Source organism: Moschus berezovskii, chromosome 16, assembly GCF_049115385.1.
Source record: "Moschus berezovskii isolate FMDL1 chromosome 16, NW_MosBer_1.0, whole genome shotgun sequence".
Lineage (NCBI taxonomy): Eukaryota > Metazoa > Chordata > Mammalia > Artiodactyla > Moschidae > Moschus > Moschus berezovskii.
In genome coordinates this window covers 84,785,326-84,808,080 of record NC_142475.1, presented here as the reverse complement: position 1 = coordinate 84,808,080, position 22,755 = coordinate 84,785,326, and the positions used below count along the sequence as shown (strand labels likewise).

Here is a 22,755-nt window from a genome sequence, read left to right as displayed (position 1 = left end):
ACTTAAATGGGTTTCTCAGGTGGCGCAGTGGTAAAGAATCTGCCTGCCAATGCAGTAAACACAGGAGACACGGGTTCAGTCTCTGGGTCGGAAAGATCCCCTGGAAAAGGAAATGGCAATCTGCTCCAGTATTCTCACCTGGAAAATTCTGTGGGCAAAAAAGCAGGTGGGCTAGAGTCCACGGGATTACAAAGAGCTGGACACCACTAAGCAATACCTAAAAATGTCCATTTCATCATAGGGGACTGGAATGCAAAAGTAGGAAGTCAAGAGAAACCTGGAGTAACAGGCAAATTTGGCCTTGGAGCACAGAATGAAGCAGGGCAAAGGCTAATAGAGTTTTGCCAAGAGAATGCACTGGTCATAGCAAACACCCTCTTTCAACAACACAAAAGAAGACTTAACACATGGACATCACCAGATGGTCAACACCGAAATCAGATTGATTATATTCTTTACAGCCAAAGATGGAGAAGCTGTATACAGTCATCAAAAACAAGACCAGGAGCTGACTGTGGCTCAGATCATGAACTTCTTATTGACAAACTCAAAATTAAATTGAAGAAAGTAGGGAAAATCACTAGACCATTCAGATATGACTTAATCCCTTATGACAACACAGTGAAAGTGAGAAATAGATTTAAGGGACTAGATCTGATAGAGTGCCTGATGAACTATGGATGGAGGTTCGTGACATTGTACAGGAGACAGGGATCAAGACCACCCCCATGGAAAATAAATGCAAAAAAGCAAAATAGCTGTCTGAGAAGGCCTTAGAAATAACTGTGAGAAGTGAAAAGCAAAGGAGAAAAGGACAGATATAAGCATCTGAATGCGACACCGGCTCTGAGCACGCAGACGCAACACCAGGAGGCACGACCGACCACGCAAAGAAGCGTGGCCGAGAGAAGCTACCCCACGTCCGAGGCCAGGGGTGGTGGCCAAGAGGAGCTACTGCACTCCGGAGACCAGGGGCGGCAGCCGAGAGGAGCTACCCCACGTTCAATTGGCAGTGGCTGCGTGGGCACAGGAGGGCCGAGAGGAGCTACTCCACCTTCAAGGTCAGGAGGGGGGCCATGAGGAGATACCCCTCGTCCAAGGTAAGGAGCAGTGGCTGCGCTATGCTGGAGCAGCCGTGAAGAGATACCCCACGACCAAGGTAAGAGAAACCCAAATAAGACAGTAGGGATTATGAGAAGACATCAGAGGACAGACACACTGAAATCATAATCACAGAAAACTAGTTGATCTGATCACATGGACCACAGCCTTGTCTAACTCAATGAAACTAAGCCATGCCGTGTGGGGCCACCCAAGATGGGCGGGTCATGGTGGAGAGGTCAGACAGAATGTGGTCCACTGGAGAAGGGAATAGCAAACCACTTCAGTATTCTTGTCTTGAGAACCCCATGAACAGTATCAAAAGGCAAAATGATAGGATACTGAATGAGGAATTCCCCAGGTCGGTAGGTGCCCAGTATGCTACTGGACATCAGTGGAGAAATAACTCCAGAAAGAATGAACAGACGGAGCCAAAGCAAAAACAATACCCAGTTGTGGAATTGACTGGTGATAGAAGCAATGTCCGATGCTGGAAAGAGCAATATTACAGAGGAAACTCGAATGTGAGGTCCATGAATCAAGGCAAATTGGAAGTGGTCAAACAGGAGATGGCAAGAGTGAATGTAGACATTCTAGGAATCAGTGAACTAAAATGGACTGGAATGGGTGAATTTAACTCGGATGACCATTATATCTACTACTGTGGGCAGGAATCCCTTAGAAGAAATGGAGTAGCCATTATGGTCAACAAAAGAGTTCGAAATGCAGTACTTGGATAAAATCTCAAAAACGACAGAATGATCTCTGTTCGTTTCCAAGGCAAACCATTCAATATTACAGTAATCCAAGCCTACGCCCCAACCAGTAATGCTGAAGAAGCAGAAGTTGAACGGTTCTATGAAGACCTACAAGACCTTGCAGAATTAACACCCAAAAACAATGTCCTTTTCATTATAGGGGACTGGAATGCAAAAGTAGGAAGTCAAGAAACACCAGGAGTAAAAGGCAAATTTGACCTTGGAGCATGGAATGAAGCAGGGCAAAGGTGAATAGAGTTTTGCCAAGAGAATGCACTGGTCATAGCAAACACCCTCTTTCAACAACACAAGAGAAGACATGGACATCACCAGATGGTCAACACCGAAATCAGATTGATTATATTCTTTGCAGCCAAAGACGGAGAAGCTCTATACAGTTAGCAATAACAAGACCAGGAGCTGACTGTGGCTCACATCATGAACTCCTTATTGCCAAATTTAGACTTAAATTGAAGAAAGTAGGGAAAATCACTAGACCATTCAGATATGACCTAAATCAAATCCCTTATGATTATACAGTGGAAGTGAGAAATAGATTTAAGGGCCTAGATCTGACAGCATTACAAATAGCTGTGAAAAGAAGAGAAGTGAAAAGCAAAGGAGAAAAGGAAAGATATAAGCATCTGAATGAAGAGTTCCAAAGAAGAGCAAGGAGAGATAAGAAAGCCTTCTTCAGTGATCAATGCAAAGAAATAGAGGAAAACAACAGAATGGGAAAGACAAGAGATCTCTTCAAGAAAATTAGAGATACCAAGGGAGAATTTCATGCAAACTTGGGCTCGAAAAAGGACAGAGATGTTATGGTCCTAAGAGAAGCAGAAGATATTAAGAAGAGGTGGCCAGAATACACAGAAGAACCGTACAAAAAAAAATCTTCACTGCCAAGATAATCATGATGGTGTGATCACTCACCTAGAGCCAGGCATCTTGGAATGTGAAGTCAACTGGGCCTTAGAAAGCATCACTATGAACAAAGCTAGTGGAGGTGATGGAATTCAAGTTGAGCTATTTCAAATCCTGAAAGATGATTCTGAAAGAAAATGCCAGCAAATTTGGAAAACTCAGCAGTGGCCACAGGACTGGAAGAGGTCAGTCTTCATTCCAATTCCAAAGAAAGGGAATGCGAAAGAATGCTCAAGCTACCACACAGTTGCACTCATCTCACACTCTAGTAAAGTCATGCTCAAAATTCTCCAAGCCAAGCTTCAGCAATACGTGAACCGTGAACTTCCAGATGTTCAAGCTGGTTTTAGAAAAGACCGAGGAACCAGAGATCAAAGTGCCAATATCCCTTGGATTATAGAAAAAGCAAGAGAGTTCCAGAAAAACATCTATTTCTGCTTCATTGACTATGCCAAAGCCTTTGACTGTGTGGATCACAATAAATAAACTGTGGAAAATTCTGAAAGAGATGGGAATACAAGACCACCTGACCAGCCTCGAGAAACCTGTATGTAGGTGAGGAAGCAACAGTTAGAACTGGACATTGAACAGCAGACTGGTTCCAAATAGGAAAAGGAATACGTCAAGGCTGTATATTGTCACCTTACTTATTTAACTTATATGCAGAATACATCATAAGGAACGCTGGGATGCAAGAAGCACAGCTGGAATGAAGATTGCTGGGAGAAATATCAATAACCTCAGATATGCAGATGACACCACCCTTAGGCAGAAAGTGAAGAGGAACTAAAAAGCCTCGTGATGAAAGTAAAAGAGGAGAGTGAAAAAGTTGGCTTGAAACACAGCATTCAGAAAACTAAGATCATGGCATCTTGTCCCATCATAGATGGGGAAACATCATAGATGGGGAAACAGTGGAAACAGTGTTAGACTTTATTTTGGGGGGGCTCCAAAATCACTGCAGATGCTGATTTCAGCCATGAAATTAAAAGACACTTACTCCTTGGAAGGAAAGCTATGACCAGCCTAGAGAGCATATTAAAAAGCAGAGACATTACTTTGCCAACAAAGGTCCATCTAGTTAAGGCTATGGTTTTTCCAGTGGTCATGTATGTATGTGAAAGTTGGACTGTGAAGAAAGCTGATTGCTGAAGAATTTATGCTTTTGAACTGTGGTGTTGGAGAAGACTCCTGAGAGTCCCTTGGACTGCAAGGAGATCCAACCAGTCCATTTTAAAGGAGATCAATCCTGGGTGTTCATTGGAAGGACTGATGGTAAAGCTGAAACTCCAATAATTTGGCCACCTCATTCGAAGAGTTGACTCACTGGAAAAGACTCTGATGCTGGGAGGAGAAGGGGATGACAGAAAATGAGACGGCTGGATGGCATCACGGACTCAGTGAAGGTGAGTTTGAGTGAACTCTGGGAGTTGGTAATGGACAGGGAGGCGTGGCGTGCTGTGACTCATGGGGTCAGAAAGAGTCAGACACGACTGAGGGATTGAACTGAACTGAACTGAATTGAAGCAACTGAGCATGCACGCATGTCCAAAAACATAATAGAACATCCAGAAAATAACTCAAACACATTAACTTTTACAAAGATTTCAAGATAATTCAATGGTTAAGAAACAAAGTTTAAACTAATTATGCTGTTTCAATGGGGTATCCACGAGAAAAGAAAAAACAAAAAGAAACCTACTACCAACACAAGACCAACACAGCACCCTAAAATTAACATGAAATTATTCACAGACTTACAAGTTAATATCTATTTTTAAATGTTTGAGTAGGTCAATATTTGTTAGATATGATCCAATAAGCATAAAATAAGAAAAATAATGAAAAAAAAAGACTTTATAAAGATTTTAAACCTTTCAATTTCTGATGCCTCTATTTCATCCTTTGTATGTGTCATATATTTTTTGACCATCTCCTAATTTTTTATTGAAAATAGGACATTCTATTAATTTATTTTTATTTCTAGCTGTGCTGGGTCATCATTGTTGCATTCAGACTTTCTCTAGTTGTGGTGAGCTAGTTGTGGTGTGTAGGCTTCTTCTTGCTGTAGTTTCTCTTGTTACACAGCACCAGCTCTAGGGCACACAGACTTCAGTAGTTGTGGAACACCGGCTCTAGAGAGCTTGGGCTTCAGTAGTGGTGGCACATGGGCTTAACTGCCTCACAGAATGTGGGATCTTAAAGGACCACAGATGAATCTGCATCCCTTGCATTGGCAGGTGGATTCTTAACCACTGGACTACAAGGGAAGTCCTGAAAACCAGATATTTTAGATAATATATTGTAGCAACTTGGGATATCAAACACCCACCTACCTGCATCCAGGTGATTCAGTGGGTAAAGAATATGCCTATGACACAGGAGATGCGAGTTCAATCCTGAGATGTGAAGATCCCCTGGAGGAAGGCATAGCAACCCACTCCAGTATTCTTGCCTGGGGAATCCCATAGACAGAGGAGTCTAGCAGGCTACAGTCCATGGGGTTGCAAAGAGTCAGACCTGACTGAGCATGCCCCATCAGATGTCACCATTTTAAAAAACAAAATGGCAATTCATGAGCAAGGAGAAAGTTATATATATATCATGGAACAACGGACTGGTTCCAACCAGGAAAAGGAATACGTCAAGGTTGTATATTGTCACCTTGCTTATTTAATTTATATGCAGAGTACATCATGAGGAACGCTGGGATGGAAGAAGCACAGGCTGGAATCAAGATTGCCGGGAGAAATATCAATAACCTCAGATATGCAGATGACACCACCCTTATGGCACAAAGTGAAGAGGAACTAAAAAGCCTTTTGATGAAAGTGAAAGAGGAGAGTGAAAAAGTTGGCTTAAAGCTCAACATTCAGAAAACTCTTGAGAGTCCCTTGGACTGCAAGGAGATCCAACCAGTCCATTCTAAAGGAGATCAATCCTGGGTGTTCACTGGAAGGACTGTTGTTAAAGCTGAAACTCCAATACTTTGGCCACCTCATGCGAAGAGTTGACTCACTGGAAAAGACTCTGATGCTGGGAGGGATTGGGGGCAGGAGGAGAAGGGGATAACAGAGAATGAGATGGCTGGATGGCATCAGGGACACGATGGAGGTGAGTTTGAGTGAACTCCGGGAGTTGGTGATGGACAGGGAGGCCTGGCGTGCTGTGATTCATGGGGTCGCAGAGAGTCAGACACGACTGAGCAACTGAATTGAACTAAACTGATATATATATGTATATATATATATACAATGTGCATTATATACTTTTAAATCTCTACTTTTAAATATGCAAAGTACATGAACAGCAATATCACAAAAGAAGATATGTAAATGGTCAATACGAGCAGGAAAAACAGTGCTCTACAAAATTAGCAACTGGGAAGCAAGAAATTAAAATCACAATAAAGTACCAAGACACGCTTCTTGGAATGACTGAAAGGAAAATAGCAACTTAAAATGAAAAGAATATGAAACAATTGGAACTCTTGTGTTTAGATATATATTCTCATTTTTACTGCTCATATTTCACACTGACAAACTCATATGTACAGAGAAAGAAAATTACTGTAAGATGGAGCCTTGTGTGTTTTGTGGCTACTTATACAGCCCTCTGAGTAAATTAAAAAACAGCTCTTGCATAAAAGCTCATACAGATCAGTAATAATAATAATATCCTAAGTTACCTTGAGCAAGAGGAATAGAACTGCAGATCATTCAATTCCTGATTTCCAAGTCAGAAATAAGCCACCCGCCTACACACAGTCTACTGAACTTTCACAAGGGTGTCAAGATATAGGACGGTTTCTTCAGTAATGGCTTGCGTACCCTGGATAACCACAGGCAGAAGATAAAATCAGATCCTTATCTCACAGTATAAAAACAATAAAACTCAAATGGATTAGACTTAAATATGAGACCTGAAACAAACAAACAAACAAAACTACTTGAAGAAAACACAGAAAAATCTTGGCTTTGGTCTCGGTAATGATTTTTTAAGTACGACACCCAAAGCAAAAGTACACATGTGGGGTTGTGTTAATAAAAAAAAATAAAAAAAAACACGCACAACTAAGGAACCAATCAAGAGTGAAAAGCAACCAACGGATGGAGAAAATATTTGCAGCCACATGTCTGATAAGGGGTTGATATCCCTATATGGGATATCATAAGGAACTTGCATTATTTAATAGTAAAAAAATAAAAAACCCTAATTTTAAAATGGGCAAAGGAAATTTCTCAAAAGAATAAAACAGTGACCGATACGTAAATGAAAAAGTGTTAAAAGTCGCTAGTCATCAGGAAAATGCAAATCAAAACAGCAGTGAGATATCACAACTATAAGGTAATTATCAAAAATACAAAAATATCAAGTGTTGGTAAAGATGTGGAAAAAAAGGAAATTCTTGTAAACTGATGAAACAATTATAGAAAATAGAATGGAGATTTCTCAAAAAATTAACACTAGAACTACTTTTGATTCATCACTTCCATTTCTAGGTACATACCCAAAGGAATTAAAATCAATTATGCTGAAGAGATATCTGCATTCATATTGATTCACAATAACTAGAATATGGCAATAATATATATGGATAAATCCTGTGGGAAGTGTGTGTGTGTGTTCAGTCACTATGTTGTGTCAACTCTTTTGTGACATCATGGACTGTGGCCCACTAGGCTCTTCTATCCATGTGATTTCCCAGGCAAGAATAATGGAGTGAGTTGCCATTTCCTTCTCCAGGATGTGTAGCACATATATATAATAGGATACTATATAGGCTTTTTTCTTAAAAGGAAATGTCACTCATGAGAACATGAAAATGAACCTGGAGAACATTATGGTAAGTACAATAGGCTACATAGACAAGCAAAATGCTACATGATATTGCCAAAGCCTTTAACTGTGTGGATCACAATGAATGTGGAAAATTCTGAAAGAGATGGGCATACCAGACCACCTGACCTGCCTGTTGAGAAACCTGTATGCAGGTCAGGAAGCAACAGTTAGAACTGGACATGGAACAACAGACTGGTTCCAAATGGCAAAGGGAGTATGCCACCCTGCTCATTTAACTTATATGCAGAGTATATCGTGAGAAATGTTGGGCTGGAGGAAGCACAAGCTGGAATCATGATTACCGGGAGAAATATCAATAACCTCAAATATACAGATGATACCACCCTTACAGCAGAAAGTGAAGAAGAACTAAAGAGCCTCTTGATGAAAGTGAAAGAGGAGAGTGAAAAAGTTGACTTGAAGCTCAACATTCAGAAAACTAAGATCATGGAATCCGGTCCCATCACTTCATGGGAAATAGATGGGGAAACAGTGGAAACAGTGTCAGAATTTATATTTCTGGTATCCAGAATCAATGCAGATAGTGATTGCAGCCATGAAATTAAAAGATACTTACTCTTTGGAAGGAAAGTTATGACCAACCTAAACAGCATATTAAAAAGCAGAGACATTATTTTGTCAGCAAAGGTCCGTCTAGTGAAGACTATGGTTTTACCAGTAGTCGTATATGGATGTTAGAGTTGTACTATAAAGAAAGTTGAGGACCAAAATTTGATACTTTTGAACTGTGGTTTTGGAGAAGACTCTTGTGAGTCCCTTGGACTGCAAGGAGATCCAACCAGTCCATCCTAAAGGAGATCAGTCCTGGGTGTTCATTGGAAGGCCTGATGTTGAAGCTGAAGCTCCAATACTTTGTCCACCTGATGCAAAGAGCTGACTCATTGGAAAAGACCCTGATGCTGGGAAACATTGAGAGCAGGAGGAGAAGGGGATGACAGAGGATGAGATGGTTGGTTGGCATCACCAACACAATGGACATGGGTTTGGGTGGACTTCAGCAGCTGGTGATGGACAGGGAGGCCTGGCGTGCTGCAGTTCAGTGGGTCACAAAGAGTCGGACATGACTGAGTGACTGAACTGACTGATTACTTATATGTGTGTGTGCATGCTAAGTCACTTCAGTTGTGTCTGATTCTTTGCAACCTTATAGAATGTAGCCTGCCAGGCTCTTCTGTCCGTGGGATTCTCCAAGCAAGGATCCTGGAGTGGGTTGCCATGACCTCCTTCAGGGTATCTTCCCTACCCAGGGATCAAACCCCTGTCTCTCACGTCTACCTGCATTGGCAGGTGGATTCTTTATTACTAGCACCACGTGGGAAGCTCCTTTACTTATATATGGAATCTAAAATAGTCAAATCTATAGAAACAAAGAGTAGAATACCAGGGAGAAATAAGCAGAGATTGGTAAAGGGGAACCAAGTTTCAGTTATGTAAGGATAAATAATTTCTGGAAGTATGCTATACAACAATGTGATTATTGTTAACAATATTGCATTGTACACTCAGAATTTGCTAAGAGGGTGGATCATGTTATCACCAGAAAAAATGGTAACAATATGATTGATAAATATGTAAATAGTTTGATTGTGATGATTATTTCACAATGTATGCTTGTATCTAAATGCTATTATACACCTTAAAATAAATTTTTATTTATTTATTATTGTGATACAATAATAAATCTGGAGGAGGAGGTGAAAGAGAGAAAGAAAAACAGCTTTTGTCTTAACAATCCAGGTCCTGATAGAAAAGAGGAAATCTCACAGATTTAGATTCCAGGCGAAGGGAATACTGAGCTTCCCCAGTGGCTCAGCTCATAAGGAACCTGCCTGCCAATGCAGGAGACACAAGAGATGTGGATTTGATCCCTGGGTCAGGAAGACCCCCTGGAGAAGGAAATGGCAACCCACTCATGTAATCTTGTCTGGAAAATTACATAGAAAAGTCTGGCAGGCTCCATGGGGTCACAAACAGTCAAACACAACTGGAATCCCATGCACACACACGAAGGGAAAAATATTCTCCACTTCACAGTGAGTACTTGCTTCTGGACAAAGTCTTTCCATCAAAGGAGATAATTAATTCCTAGGAGAGAAAGTAGCAGCTATAAGACAAGGTCTCTGACCTTATCAAAGCCTCTTTGAATATCCATTAATATACAAGAGCAAGGTGGAAGTGATTTGTGTTGCTCTTCACCTCTCTAGAACAAGATTCATCATGGGCAGAATGAACCATTTGAATATGCTTATTCCACACTGTCTATTTCTTGTGCTGCAGAACCACAGACATTTATTCAAAATCAGTTCTACATAGTATTTCCAATGAACCCATTCTAAATTCAAAATCAGAAAGCAAATTTTCTGCGAAGAACATTTGAGGCTTTAGAAGCTAGTTGGAAAGATTTAGACATATAAGAACACTTTTTTCTTTTACAACAGGTTTCATGAGATATAATTGATATACTAAGAATTTGCACATGTTCAATGCATACAATTTCTTAACAACTGTTCATTTCAGAATTAACAAACTCTTCTCAAGTGTTACACCTTTTATACTGAAAGTTACTTGTTATAAGAAACTAGTTTGAATATGGAACTTCTGAACACATTCAAACATCACTGAAGTCATGTGAAGAGCTAAGGTCAGGTTTTCAATAGTGCTGGTGCTTATTTTAATTTGCTGCTTCATATGTATGACTCATTGCTTTTCAACACTTTTCAATATAGTAAAAGACTACTTTACCTGCATTTCAGTTTTTCAAAAGATATTCATAAATATTAACTTAATTTGACACTTGAAAATTTTGAGATTCAAAGAGGTTAAGCAGATTGCGGAAACCAGCTCTGTGACACCAGGAACCATGCTTGGCCATGAAACATCATTTTTAGTAATCAGGACTAATAATGAGGATGGAAACAAATTTTAATTATACTCCACAAACATAAAAGAGAAAATTACAAATATCAATCACATAAATCACAAGTTATTTCATCAAGTACAAATATGGAGACCCTTCCAGGGAAACCTGCTATGGATAATATCAGCCTCTGCTGTTTCTTTGAGAGTAAAATTAGCAGTAGTTCTTCTGGAACTTGAATCATGGTTAAACACTTCTCTGTATTACTGCTCCAATTGTTAATTCTTCCTATCCCTCAGCTGTATACACAGTCACAAAAGTAACTAAAAGTTCTTTTGTGTCCACAGCAGGTAGTTGTGTTCATATACATAATCACTCAACTATTGATCTATGAAGTGGATTTTATTATTCTAACTTTATAGCTGAGAAAACAAGAATTTTAGGTGCCAAAGAAATGCAATTCAGATGAAAGAGGTTGCAATTTGAAGAACCAGGATTCAAACTGGATCTTTCTGATTCTCAAACCAAACCATATAACCAGTTGCATAGGCTTTCTCAGCATTTTGCAGAGAAATCTGGGGCTCCATTCTTTGGAGTGGTATCAGGGAAGGAAAAGTTAGGTCTGAGGAAGAAGTCAAGATGAAAGAGCCATTCAATAAATTCAGTACCGCAGTTTACTTACTACTTGGGAGTTCAGAGATATCAATGTGTGTGTTTGTGTGTGACAGAGAGAGAGCAGATGAGATTTCTCAATATAAACTTGCATCTCAAGTAGTATTAAAATAGTCAAAAGTATAATAATTATGGTCATTTCAAAAGGAAGTATTAGTCCTCCATTATTTACTATAGCATGACAATATAGAGCATGGATTAAGAATTTGGAGCAAAAAAATGAAGATGCATAATCTGAACTAATCTTACCTCTGCCTAAAATTTTAGCTGCTTAACCTTGAACAGAATCCTTAATTTACCTATGCTTCCATTTCCTAATGTGCAAAATAAGCATAAAAATGATGGTAGTAACCATCTTGTAGGTTTGTACCAAGTATTAAAACTAAATCTCTGCATAACACTTAAAGCACACTAAGTGTGCCATTTTAGTTAATATTAGCACTTTTATTAAACTCGTCACATTATTCTATGAGATTGTTTCCTCGTCTGCAAAATGGATGATACAATACCAACCATACAAGTTGTTATCACTAGGAAAAGAAAGAATGTGCTGGTATACTATGAACATTGCAATAAATCATTGGATGTACAAGTTATTACCTATTGCAAAGTAATTAGGTTTAGTCAACATGCATTATGAATACTAATTAGTTCTTGCACCCATTCTTTGGGCTTTCTTGGTGGCTCAGTGGTAAAAATCTGCCTGCCAATGCAGGAGACATGGGTTTGACCCTCAGGTCAAGAAAATCCCCATGGAGAAGGAAATAGAAATCCACTGCAGTATTCTTGCCTGAAAAATCCCATGAACAGAGGAATGTGGAGCGGCTACAGTCCGTGGGGGGTCACAAAAGGGTTGGATATGACTTAGCTACTAAACAGCAACAACGACCTGTTGGGAAGATGGCAACCTGAGGGCATGGCAACCTACTCCAGTGTTCTTGCCTGGAGAAACCCATGGAGGGAGAAGCCTGGTGAGCTAGAGTCCATGAGGTCACAAAAATGATGGACATGAATGAAGCAATTTAGCACATGCACCTTGTAGTGTTACTCCTTTTTCAACTATTCTAAGTACTTTGCTACTGTGGTTTCTATCTCGGAGACATCTTCCAACCATTTACTGAAACCCTGCCAACTTCATCCTAGACACACAAAATCTTTACTAGAATAACATCCAAGATTCCCTCTTCATCAGATTTCTTTCATCCTTCCGTTCACATTTTCAACTAAGGTCCATGGCCCCCCTTTCTTAGTAAAAGGAAAATTCCTCAGCTTTACATCCATCCTCTACCTCTTTTCACACTTAGTTGCCATTATCTGGGAATACACTACTTGAGGCTAGACTCTGAACCATTTCAGATGATGAAGGTCTCCCTTCCATAGGTTTACAAAAGTTCCTCACATCTATGCTATTAAAATAATTTTTTACTGGAGGTAGTCGGATTAATCTTAAGAACTCAGAATCTTTTCTTCATTAAAAAAAAGAAAGAATTCATACTCAGTAAAGTCTGGGTATTTATTACTTGTTAAAGTGAAGAAGTTTAGTAAGTTTAAGAAGGCATAAATTAAAATTATGTTTTCCTTTGACAGCTTTGGATAGTAAAGGATGGATTTGTGATCTCCTAAGGCATCACCTGGTGGCTCAGAGGTTAAAGTGTCTGCCTCGAATGCGGGAGACCCAGGTTCGATCCCTGGGTTGGGAAGATCCCCTGGAGAAGGAAACGGTAACCCACTCCAGTATTCTTGCCTGGAGAATCCCATGGGCGGAGAAGCCTGATAGGCTACAGTCCACGGGGTCGCAAAGAGTCGGACTCGACTGAGTGACTGAACGGAACAGAACAGAACGGAAGGCATCACCGACTCGATGGACATGAGTTTGAGTGAACTCCAAGAGTTGGTGATGGACAGGGAGGCCTGGCGTGCTGTGATTCATGGGGTCGCAAAGAGTCGGACACGACTGAGCAACTGAACTGAACTGAAGAAGAGGATTTAGCTTCAGACCAGGCATGATCACTCAGAGCTTTGTGTCGCAGAAGTTTTATTACAGTGAAAAAGGGCAAAGAAAGCTTCTAACATAGACATCAGAAGGGAGACTTAGATTATCTCTTATCAAGTCTTATCAAGGCCTTATATAATTTTTACCACACCCACTCCCACAATATACGTCTTAAATTCACAAGGTTAGAACTCACAATAGAAAGGTCTTACCAGACCCATTCCCACAGTCAGTCAGTTCAGTGAGTTCAGTCACTCAGTGACTCCCACAACATAGATAAAAAGATTAGTTAGAAGGTTCATGTTAAGAAGAGAAACATGTCCTTGAGCAAGATACATTGTCGTTATATAATCACTAGTACAGAGCTTAAGAAAAAGTATACCCTATAGCAAGATGAGTTGTTTTGTTGTATAATCATTAGCTCTGGGCTTAAAGAAAGTTAATTTTAAAGATTTTTAAAATCTCAGTGTAAGAAAAAAAATGTGACTAAGACAAAGCAATGTAGAAAAAAAAGTTTGTCCCTTTCTCATGCTCAAAGGTCCTGGACCCTTTCTCTTTGAGGGCCCCAGACTCCTTATCAAACTACCTAAGAATTAACTCTCTCACTTTTCGGTTGTGAATAAACCATTTCATGAAACACATGGAGAACAGGAACAACATGACAGAGTTTGTTCTACAGGGCCTCACAGAGAATCCAAAGATGCAGAAAATGGTATTTGCCATGTTTTTTGTCATCTACATCACCACTGTGGTAGTAAATGTGCTTATTATGGTCACCATCACTGCAAGCCCATCTTTGTGGTCCCCCATGTACTTTCTCCTGGACTATCTTTCCTGCTACTCCTCTGAATGTGCCCCTAAGATGATTGCAGATTCACTCCATGAAAAGAAAACCATCTTATTCAATGGACATATGACCGAAATCTTTGGGGAACATTTCTTTGGAGGTGCTGAAGTCATCCTTCTTACTGTGATGGCCTATAACCACTATGTGGACATCTGCAAGCCCTTGCACTACACAAGCATCATGAACCAGCAGGTGTGTTGGTTGCTAGTGGGAGTGTCATGGATGGGAGGCTTTCTTCATGGAGTCATACAGATCCTCTTCATCTTCCACTTATCCTTCTGTGTCCCTAATGTCATAGACCACTTTATGTGTGACACGAACCCTTCGCTCAGTCTTGCCAGCACTAATACCCACACTCTAGGGCTCTTCATTGCTGCCAACAGTGGCTTCATTTGTCTGTTAAAGTTCCTTCTCCTGAAGGTCTGCTATGCAGTCATTTTGCATTCCCTAATGGCCTACATCTTGGAACAAGATGAAAAACCTTTTCTACCTGCATCTCCCACATCAGAGTGGTACTTTTATACTTTGTGCCCTGCATATTTGTGTACATGAGACCTGCAGCTATCTTACCTATGGATAAAGCAGTTACTGAATTGTATACTATGATAACTTTCATGCTAAATTCTTTAATCTTTACCTTGACAAATGCCCAGATGGAAAATGCCATTAGAAAATTGTGTGTAATCAGAAATCTTCCAGCAAACAAAAGCCCAGGACCAGACAACTTCAGAGATGAATTCTAACAAAAATTTAGAATAGAGATAACACCTATCCTACTCAAACTCTTCCAAAAAATTGCAGAGGAAGGTAAACGTCCAAACTCATTCTATGAAGTCACATCACCCTAATACCAAAACCTGACAAAAATGCCACAAAAAAAGAAAACTACAGGTCCTATCACTGATGAACATAGATTCAAAATCCTTAACAAAATCCTAGCAAACAGAACACAACAACATATTAAAAAGATCAGACATTGTGACCAAGAAGGCTTTATTCCAGGGATGAAAGGATTCTTCAATATCCGCAAATAAATCGATATAATACACCACATTAACAAATTGAAAAATAAAAACCATATGATTATCTCACTAGATGCAGAGAAAGCCTTTGACAAAATTCAACATCCATTTATGATAAAAAAAAAAAAAAAAAAACTCCAGAAAGCAGAAATAGAAGGAACATACCTCAACATAATAAAAGCTATATATGACAAACCTTCAGCAAACATTTTCCTCAATGGTGAAAAATTGAAAGAATTCCCCCTAAAGTTAGAAACAAGACAATGGTGCCAACTCTTACCACTACTATTCAACATAGTTTTGGAAGTTTGGCCACAGCAATCAGAGCAGAAAATGAAATAAAAGGAATCCAGATAGGAAAAGAAGAAGTAAAACTCTCACTGTTTGCAGATGTCATGATGCTCTACGTAGAAAACCCTAAAGTTTCTACTAGAAAATTCAGTTCAGTTCGGTTCAGTTCAGTCGCTCAGTCGTGTCCAATTCTTTCTGACCCCAAGAATTACATGCCAGGCCTCCCTGTCCATCACCAACTCCTGGAGTTTGCTCAAACTCATGTCCATCAAGTCAGTGATGCCACCCAGCCATCTCATTCTCTGCTGTCCCCTTCTCCTCCCGACCGCAATCCCTCCCAGTATCAGAGTCTTTTCCAGTGAGTCAACTCATCGCATGAGGTGGCCAAAGTATCGGAGTTTCAGCTTTAGCATCAGTCTTTCCAACGAACACACAGGACTAATTTCCTTCAGAATGGACTGTTTGGATCTCCTAGTAGTCCAAGGGACTCTCAAGAGTCTTCTCAAACACCACAGTTCAAAAGCATCAATTCTTCGGCACTCAGCTTTCTTCACAGTCCAAATTTCACATCCATACATGATCACTGGAAAAACCATAGCCTTGACTAGACGGACCTTTGTTGGCAAAGTAATGTCTCTGCTTTTTAAAATGCTATCTAGGTTGGTCATAACTTTCCTTCCAAAGAGTAAGCGTCTTTTAATTTCATGGCTGCAATCAGCATCCGCAGTGATCTTGGAGCCCCAAAAAATAAAGTCTGACACTATTTCCACTATTTCCCAATCTATTTGCCATGAAATGATAGGACCAGATGCCATGATCTTAGTTTTCCGAATGTTGTTCTTCAAGCCAACTTTTTCATTCTCCTCTTTCACTTTCATCAAGAGGCTTCTGAGTTCCTCTTCACTTTCTGCCATAACGGTGGTGTCATCTGCATATTTGAGGTAGTTGATATTTCTCCTGGCAATCTTGATTGCAGCTTGGGGAGCCAGTACCTCTACTACATGGACTTCACATATTAATTAGAAGAGAAAGATAATAAGTACATTAAGCAATCAGATGATGAAGATGTGGTGCTGGGAAAACAGGTCAACCACTTGTAAAAGAGTGAAACTAGAACACTTTCTAACATCATACACAAAAATAAACTCAAAATGGATTAAAGATCTAAACGTAAGACCAGAAATTATTAAACTTCTAGAGGAGAACATAAGCAAAACACTCTGACATAATTCACAGCGGGGTCTTCCATGACCCACCTCCGAGAATATTGGAAATAAAAGCAAAAATAAATAAATGGGGCCAACCAAGGTCCGTCTAGTCAAGGCAATGGTTTTTCCCGTGGTCATGTATGGATGTGAGAGTTGGACTGTGAAGAAAGCTGATCGCCGAAGAATTGATGCTTTTGAACTGTGGTGTTGGAGAAGACTCTTGAGAGTCCCTTATACTGCAAGGAGATCCAACCAGTCCATTCTAAAGAAGATCAATCCTGGATGTTCATAGGAGGGACTGATGCTGAAGCTGAAACTGCAATACTTTGGCCACCTCATGCGACGAGTTGACTCACTGGAAAAGACTCTGATGCTGGGAAAGGTTGGGGGCGGGAGGAGAAGGGGACGACGGAGAATGAGATGGCTGGATGGCATCACCGACTCTGTGGACATGAGTTTGAGTGAACTCCGGGAGTTGGTGATGGACAGGGAGGCCTGGAGTGCTGTGATTCATGGGGTCGCGGAGAGTCGGAAATGACTGAGCGACTGAACTGAACTGAACTGAATGAAAATTAAAAGTTTCTGCAGAGCAAAGGAAACTATAAGGAAGGTGAAAAGACAGCCTTCAGAATGGGAAAAATAATAGCAAATGAAGCAACTGACAAAGGATTCATATCAAAAATATATAAGCAACTCCTGAAGCTCAATTCAAGAAAAATAACAGACCCAATAAAAAATGGGCCAAAAAACTAAACAGACATTTCTCCAAAGAAGACATACAGATGGCTAACAGACAGATGAAATGATGCTCAACATCACTAATAATTCAGTCAGTTCAGTTCAGTCCCTCAGTCATGTCCAACTCTCCACGAACCCATGAATCACAGCACGCCAGGCCTCCCTGTCCATCACCAACTCCCGGAGTACACTCAAACTCATGTCCACAGAGTCGGTGATGCCATCCAGCCATCTCGTTCTCTGTCATCTCCTTCTCCTCCCGCTCCCAACCTTTCCCAGCAACAGAGTCTTTTCCAGTGAGGCAACTCGTCGCATGAGGTGGCCAAAGTATTGCAGTTTCAGCTTTAGCATCAGTCCTTCCAATGAACACCCAGGATTGATCTCCTTTAGAATGAACTGGTTGGATCTCCTTGCAGTATAAGGGACTCTCAAGAGTCTTCTCCAACACCACAATTCAAAAGCATCGATTCTTCGGCGATCAGTTTTCTTCACAGTCCAACTCTCACATCCATACATGACAACGGGAAAAACCATTGCCTTGACTAGACGGACCTTGGTTGGCAAAGTAATGTCTCTGCTTTTTAATATAGTGTCAGGGTTGGTCATAACTTTCCTTCCAAGGAGCAAGTGTCTTTTAATTTCATGGCTGCAATCAGCATATGCAGTGATTTTGGAGCCCAAAAAAATAAAGTCTGACACTGTTTCCACTGTTTTTCCATCTATTTCCCATGAAGTGATGGAACCAGATGCCATGATCTTTGTTTTCTGAATGTTGAGCTTCAAGCCAACCTTTTCACTCTCCTCTTTCACTTTCATCAAGAGGCTTTTGAGTTCCTCTTCACTTTCTGCCATAAGGGTAGTGTCATCTGCATATCTGAGGTTATTGATATTTCTCCCGGCAATCTTGATTCCAGCTTGTGCTTCTTCCAGCCCAGCGTTCCTCATGATGTACTCTGCATATAAGTTAAATAAGCAAGGTGACAATATACAACCTTGACGTACACCTTTTCCTATTTGGAACCAGTCTGTTGTTCCATGTACAGTTCTGACTCTTGCTTCCTGACCTGCATACAGTTTTCTCAAGAGGCAGGTCAGGTGGTCTGGGATTCCCATCTCTTTCAGAATGTTCCACAGTTTATTGTGATCCACACAGTCAAAGGCTTTCGCATAGTCAATGAAGCAGAAATAGATGTTTTCTGAAACTCTCTTGCTTTCTCCATGATCCAGCGGATGTTGGCAATTTGATCTCTGGTGCCTCTGCCTTTTCTAAAACCTGCTTGAACATCTGGGAGTTCACGGTTCACATACTGCTGAATCCTGGCTTGAAGAATTTTGAGCATGACTTTACTAGCGTGTGAGATGAGTGCAACTGTGCGGTAGTTTGAGCATTCTTTGGCATTGCCGTTCTTTGGGATTGGAATGAAAACTGACCTCTTCCAGTCCTGTGGCTACAGCTGAGTTTTCCAAATCTGCTGGCATATTGAGTGCAGCACTTTCACAGCATCATCTTTCAAGACTTGAAATAGCTCAACTGGAATTCCATCACCTCCACTAGCTTTATTTGTAGTGATGCTTTCTAAGGCCCACTTGACTTTACATTCCAAGATGTCTGGCTCTAGTTCAGTGATCACGTTATCGTGACTATCTTGGTGGTGAAGATCATTTTTGTACAGTTCTTCTGTGTATTCTTGCCACCTCTTCTTAATATCTTCTGCTTCTGTTAGGTCCATACCATTTCTGTCCTTTATCGAGCCCATCTTTGCATGAAATGTTCCCTAGGAATCTCTAATTTTCTTGAAGAGGTCTCTTGTTTTTCCTATTCTGTTGTTTTCCTCTATTTCTTTGCATTGATCACTGAGGAAGTCTTTCTTATCACGCGAGAGACGCCGGTCCCGGCAGCACAGACGCGAGAGACGCCAGCCCCGGCGCAACGAACCACGCAAAGAGGCGCGGCCGTGAGGAGCTACCCCACGCCTGAGGCCAGGGCTGGCGGCCGGAGGAGCTACCCCACGTCCAACAGGCGGTGGCTGCGGGGGCGCAGGAGGCCGGAGAGGAGCTACTCTGCGTTCAAGGTCAGGGGGGCGGCCTTGAGGAGATACCCCTCCTCCAAGGTAAGGTGCAGCGGCTGCACTTTTCTGGAGTGGCTGTGAAGAGATTTTCCACTACCAAGGTAAGAGAAAGCCAAATAAGATGGTAGGTATTGGGAGGGGGCATTAGAGGGCAGACAAACTGAAATCATAATCACAGGAAACTATCCGATCTGATCATATGGACCATAGTCGAATGTGGTCCATTGGAGAAGGGAATGGCAAACCACTTCAGTATACTTGCCTTCAGAATCCCATGAACAGTATCAAAGGGCAAAATGATAGGATAAGGAATGAGGAATTCCCCAGGTTGATAGGTGCCCAGTATGCTACTGGAGCTCAGTGGGGAAATAACTCTAGAAGGAATAAAGGGATGGAGCAAAAGCAAAACCAATACCCAGTTGTGGATGTGACCAGTGATAGAAGGAAGGTCCGGTGTTATAAAGAGCAATATTGCATAGGAACCTGGAATGTTAGGTCCATGAATCAAGGCAAATTGGAAGTGGTCAAACAGGAGATGGCAAGAGTGAATGTAGACATTCTAGGAATCAGTGAATTAAAATGGACTGGAATGGGTGAATTTAACTCGGATGACCATTATGTCTACTACTGTGGGCAGGAATCCCTTAGAAGAAATGGAGTAGCCATCATGGTAACCAAAAGAGTCCAAAATGCAATACTTGGATGCAATCATAAAAACGACAGAATGATCTCTGTTCGTTTCCAAGGCAAACCATTAAATATTACAGTAATCCAGGCCTATGCCCCAACCAGTAATGCTGAAGAAGCCGAAGTTAATCGCTTCTATGAAGACCTACAAGACCTTTTAAAACTAACACCCAAAAAAGATGTCCTTTTCATTATAGGGGACTGGAATGCAAAAGTAGGAAGTCGAGAAACACCTGGAGTAACAGGCAAATTTGGCCTTGGAGCATGGAATGAAGCAGGGCAAAGGCTAATAGAGTTTTGCCAAGAGAACGCACTGGTCATAGCAAACACCCTCTTCCAACAACACAAGAGAAGACTCTACACATGGACATCACCAAATGGTCAACACCGAAATAAAATTGATTATATTCTTTGCAGCCAAAGATGGAGAAGTTGTATACAGTTAGTGAAAACAAGACCAGGAGCTGACTGTGGCTCAGATCATGAACTCCTTATTGCCAAATTCAGAGTTAAATTGAAGAAAGTAGGGAAAACCACTAGACCATTCAGATATGACCTCAATCAAATCCCTTATGATTATACAGTGGAAGTGAGAAATAGTTTTAAGGGACTAGATCTGATTGATAGAGTGCCTGATGAACTCTGGATGGAGGTTCGTGACATTGTACAGGAGACAGGGACCAAGACCATCCCCATGGAAAAGAAATGCAAAAGAGCGAAATGGCTGTCTGAGGAGGCCTTACAAATAGCTGTGAAAAGAAGAGAGGCGAAAAGCAAAGGAGGAAAGGAAAGATATAAGCATCTGAATGCAGAGTTCCAAAGAATAGCAAGGAGAGATACGAAAGACTTCCTCACTCATAATTAGAGAAATGCAAATCAAAGCCACGATGAGGTACCATTTCACGCCAGTCAGAATGACTGTTATCCAACGTCTACAAGCAATACATGCTGGAGAGGGTGTGGAGAGAAGGGAACCCTCTTACACTGTTGGTGGGAATGCAAACTAGTACAGCCACTATAGAGAACATTGTGGAGATTCCCTAAAAAACTGGAAATAGAAATGCCATATGACCCAGCAATCGCACTCCTGGGCATACACACCAAGGAAACCAGAATTGAAAGAGATTCATGTACTCCAATGTTCATCGCAGCACTGTTTATAATAGCCAGGACATAGAAGCAACCTAGATGTCCATCAGCAGACAAATGATAAGAAAGCTTTGGTACTTATACACAATGTAATATTACTCAGCCATTAAAAAGAATACATTTGAATCAGTTCTAATGAGGTGGATGAAACTGGAGCCTATTATACAGAGTGAAGTAAGCCAGAAAGAAAAGCACCAATACAGTATACTAATACATGTATATGGAATTTAGAAAGAAGGTAATGATAACCTTGTATGCGAGACAGCAAAAGAGATATAGATGTACTGAACAGTCTTTTGGACTCTGCGGGAGAGGGTGAGGGCAGGATGAAATGGGAGAATAGCATTGAAACATGTAAAATATCATATGTGAAATGAATTACCAGTCCAGGTTTGATGCATGGTACAGGGTGCTCGGGGCTAGTGCACCTGGACGACCCTGAGGGATGGGATGGGGAGGGAGGTGGGAGGGGTTTCAGGATGGGGAACACGTACACTCATGGAGGTTTCAAGTCAATGTATGGCAAAACCAGTACTATATTGTAAAGTAAAATAAATTAATTAATAAAATTAAAAAAAAAAAAAAGAAAGTTGTGTAGTAGAAAATCTTATTCAGGGAGCAGATAAATGTGCTTTAGAGTAAAAAACTGGTCAACTGATACATAGGTTGAAGGATAATTTGGATTATCTTAACAAGGAATGTGTAAAGAAAAAAAAGTAAATTAACGAAAACAAATTATGAATTCTGCACTTAGGTGAATAGAAATAAGAACCTACTAACCTCCCCCCAAAAAGAGAAAAAAAAATATCCCAGAATCACTCTTTCCATATTTAGAAAATTCTACCAAATTGGGGTTCAGGTTGAAAAGCAGAACATGTATGAGAATTTATGGATTTCTTCATTAAATAAAATGAAAGAAATACTAAGTAGTTTAGTATTAACCAGTATCTCTATAACAACCAGGAAGACTGGTTCAGTTCAGTTAAGTCACTCAGTCGTGTCTGACTCTTTCCGACCCCATGAATCACAGCACGCCAAACCTCCCTGTCCATCACCAACTCCCGGAGTTCACTCAAACTCATGTCCATCGAGTTAGTAATACCATCCAGCCATCTCATTCTCTGTCGTCCCCTTCTAGTCCTGCCCCCATTCCCTCCTAGCATCAGAGTCTTTTCCAGAGAGTCAATTCATTGCATGAAGTGGCTAAAGTATTGGAGTTTCATCTTTAGCATCAGTCCTTCCAATGAACACCCAGGACTGTTCTCCTTTAGGATGGACTGGTTGGATCTCCTTGCAGTATAAGGGACTCTCAAGAGTCATCTACAACACCACAGTTCAAAAGCATCAATTCTTCAGCGATCAGCTTTCTTCACAGTCCAGCTCTCACATCCATACATGACCACTGGTAAAACCATAGCCTTGACTAGACAGACCCTGGTTGGAAAAGTAACGTCTCTACTTTTTAATATGCTATCTAGGCTGGTCATAAATTTCCTTCCACGCAGTAAGTGTCTTTTAATTTCACGGCTGCAATCAGCATCCGCAGTGATTTTGGAGTCCCCCAAAATAAAGTCTG

General features: G+C 40.8%; 1 pseudogene; it reads left to right on the top strand.

The window, feature by feature from the left end:
- The first annotated feature begins 13,808 nt into the window (after positions 1 to 13,808).
- LOC129560053 (olfactory receptor 4C46-like) lies at positions 13,809 to 14,758 on the top strand (annotated as a pseudogene).
- The last annotated feature ends 7,997 nt before the right edge of the window (positions 14,759 to 22,755 follow it).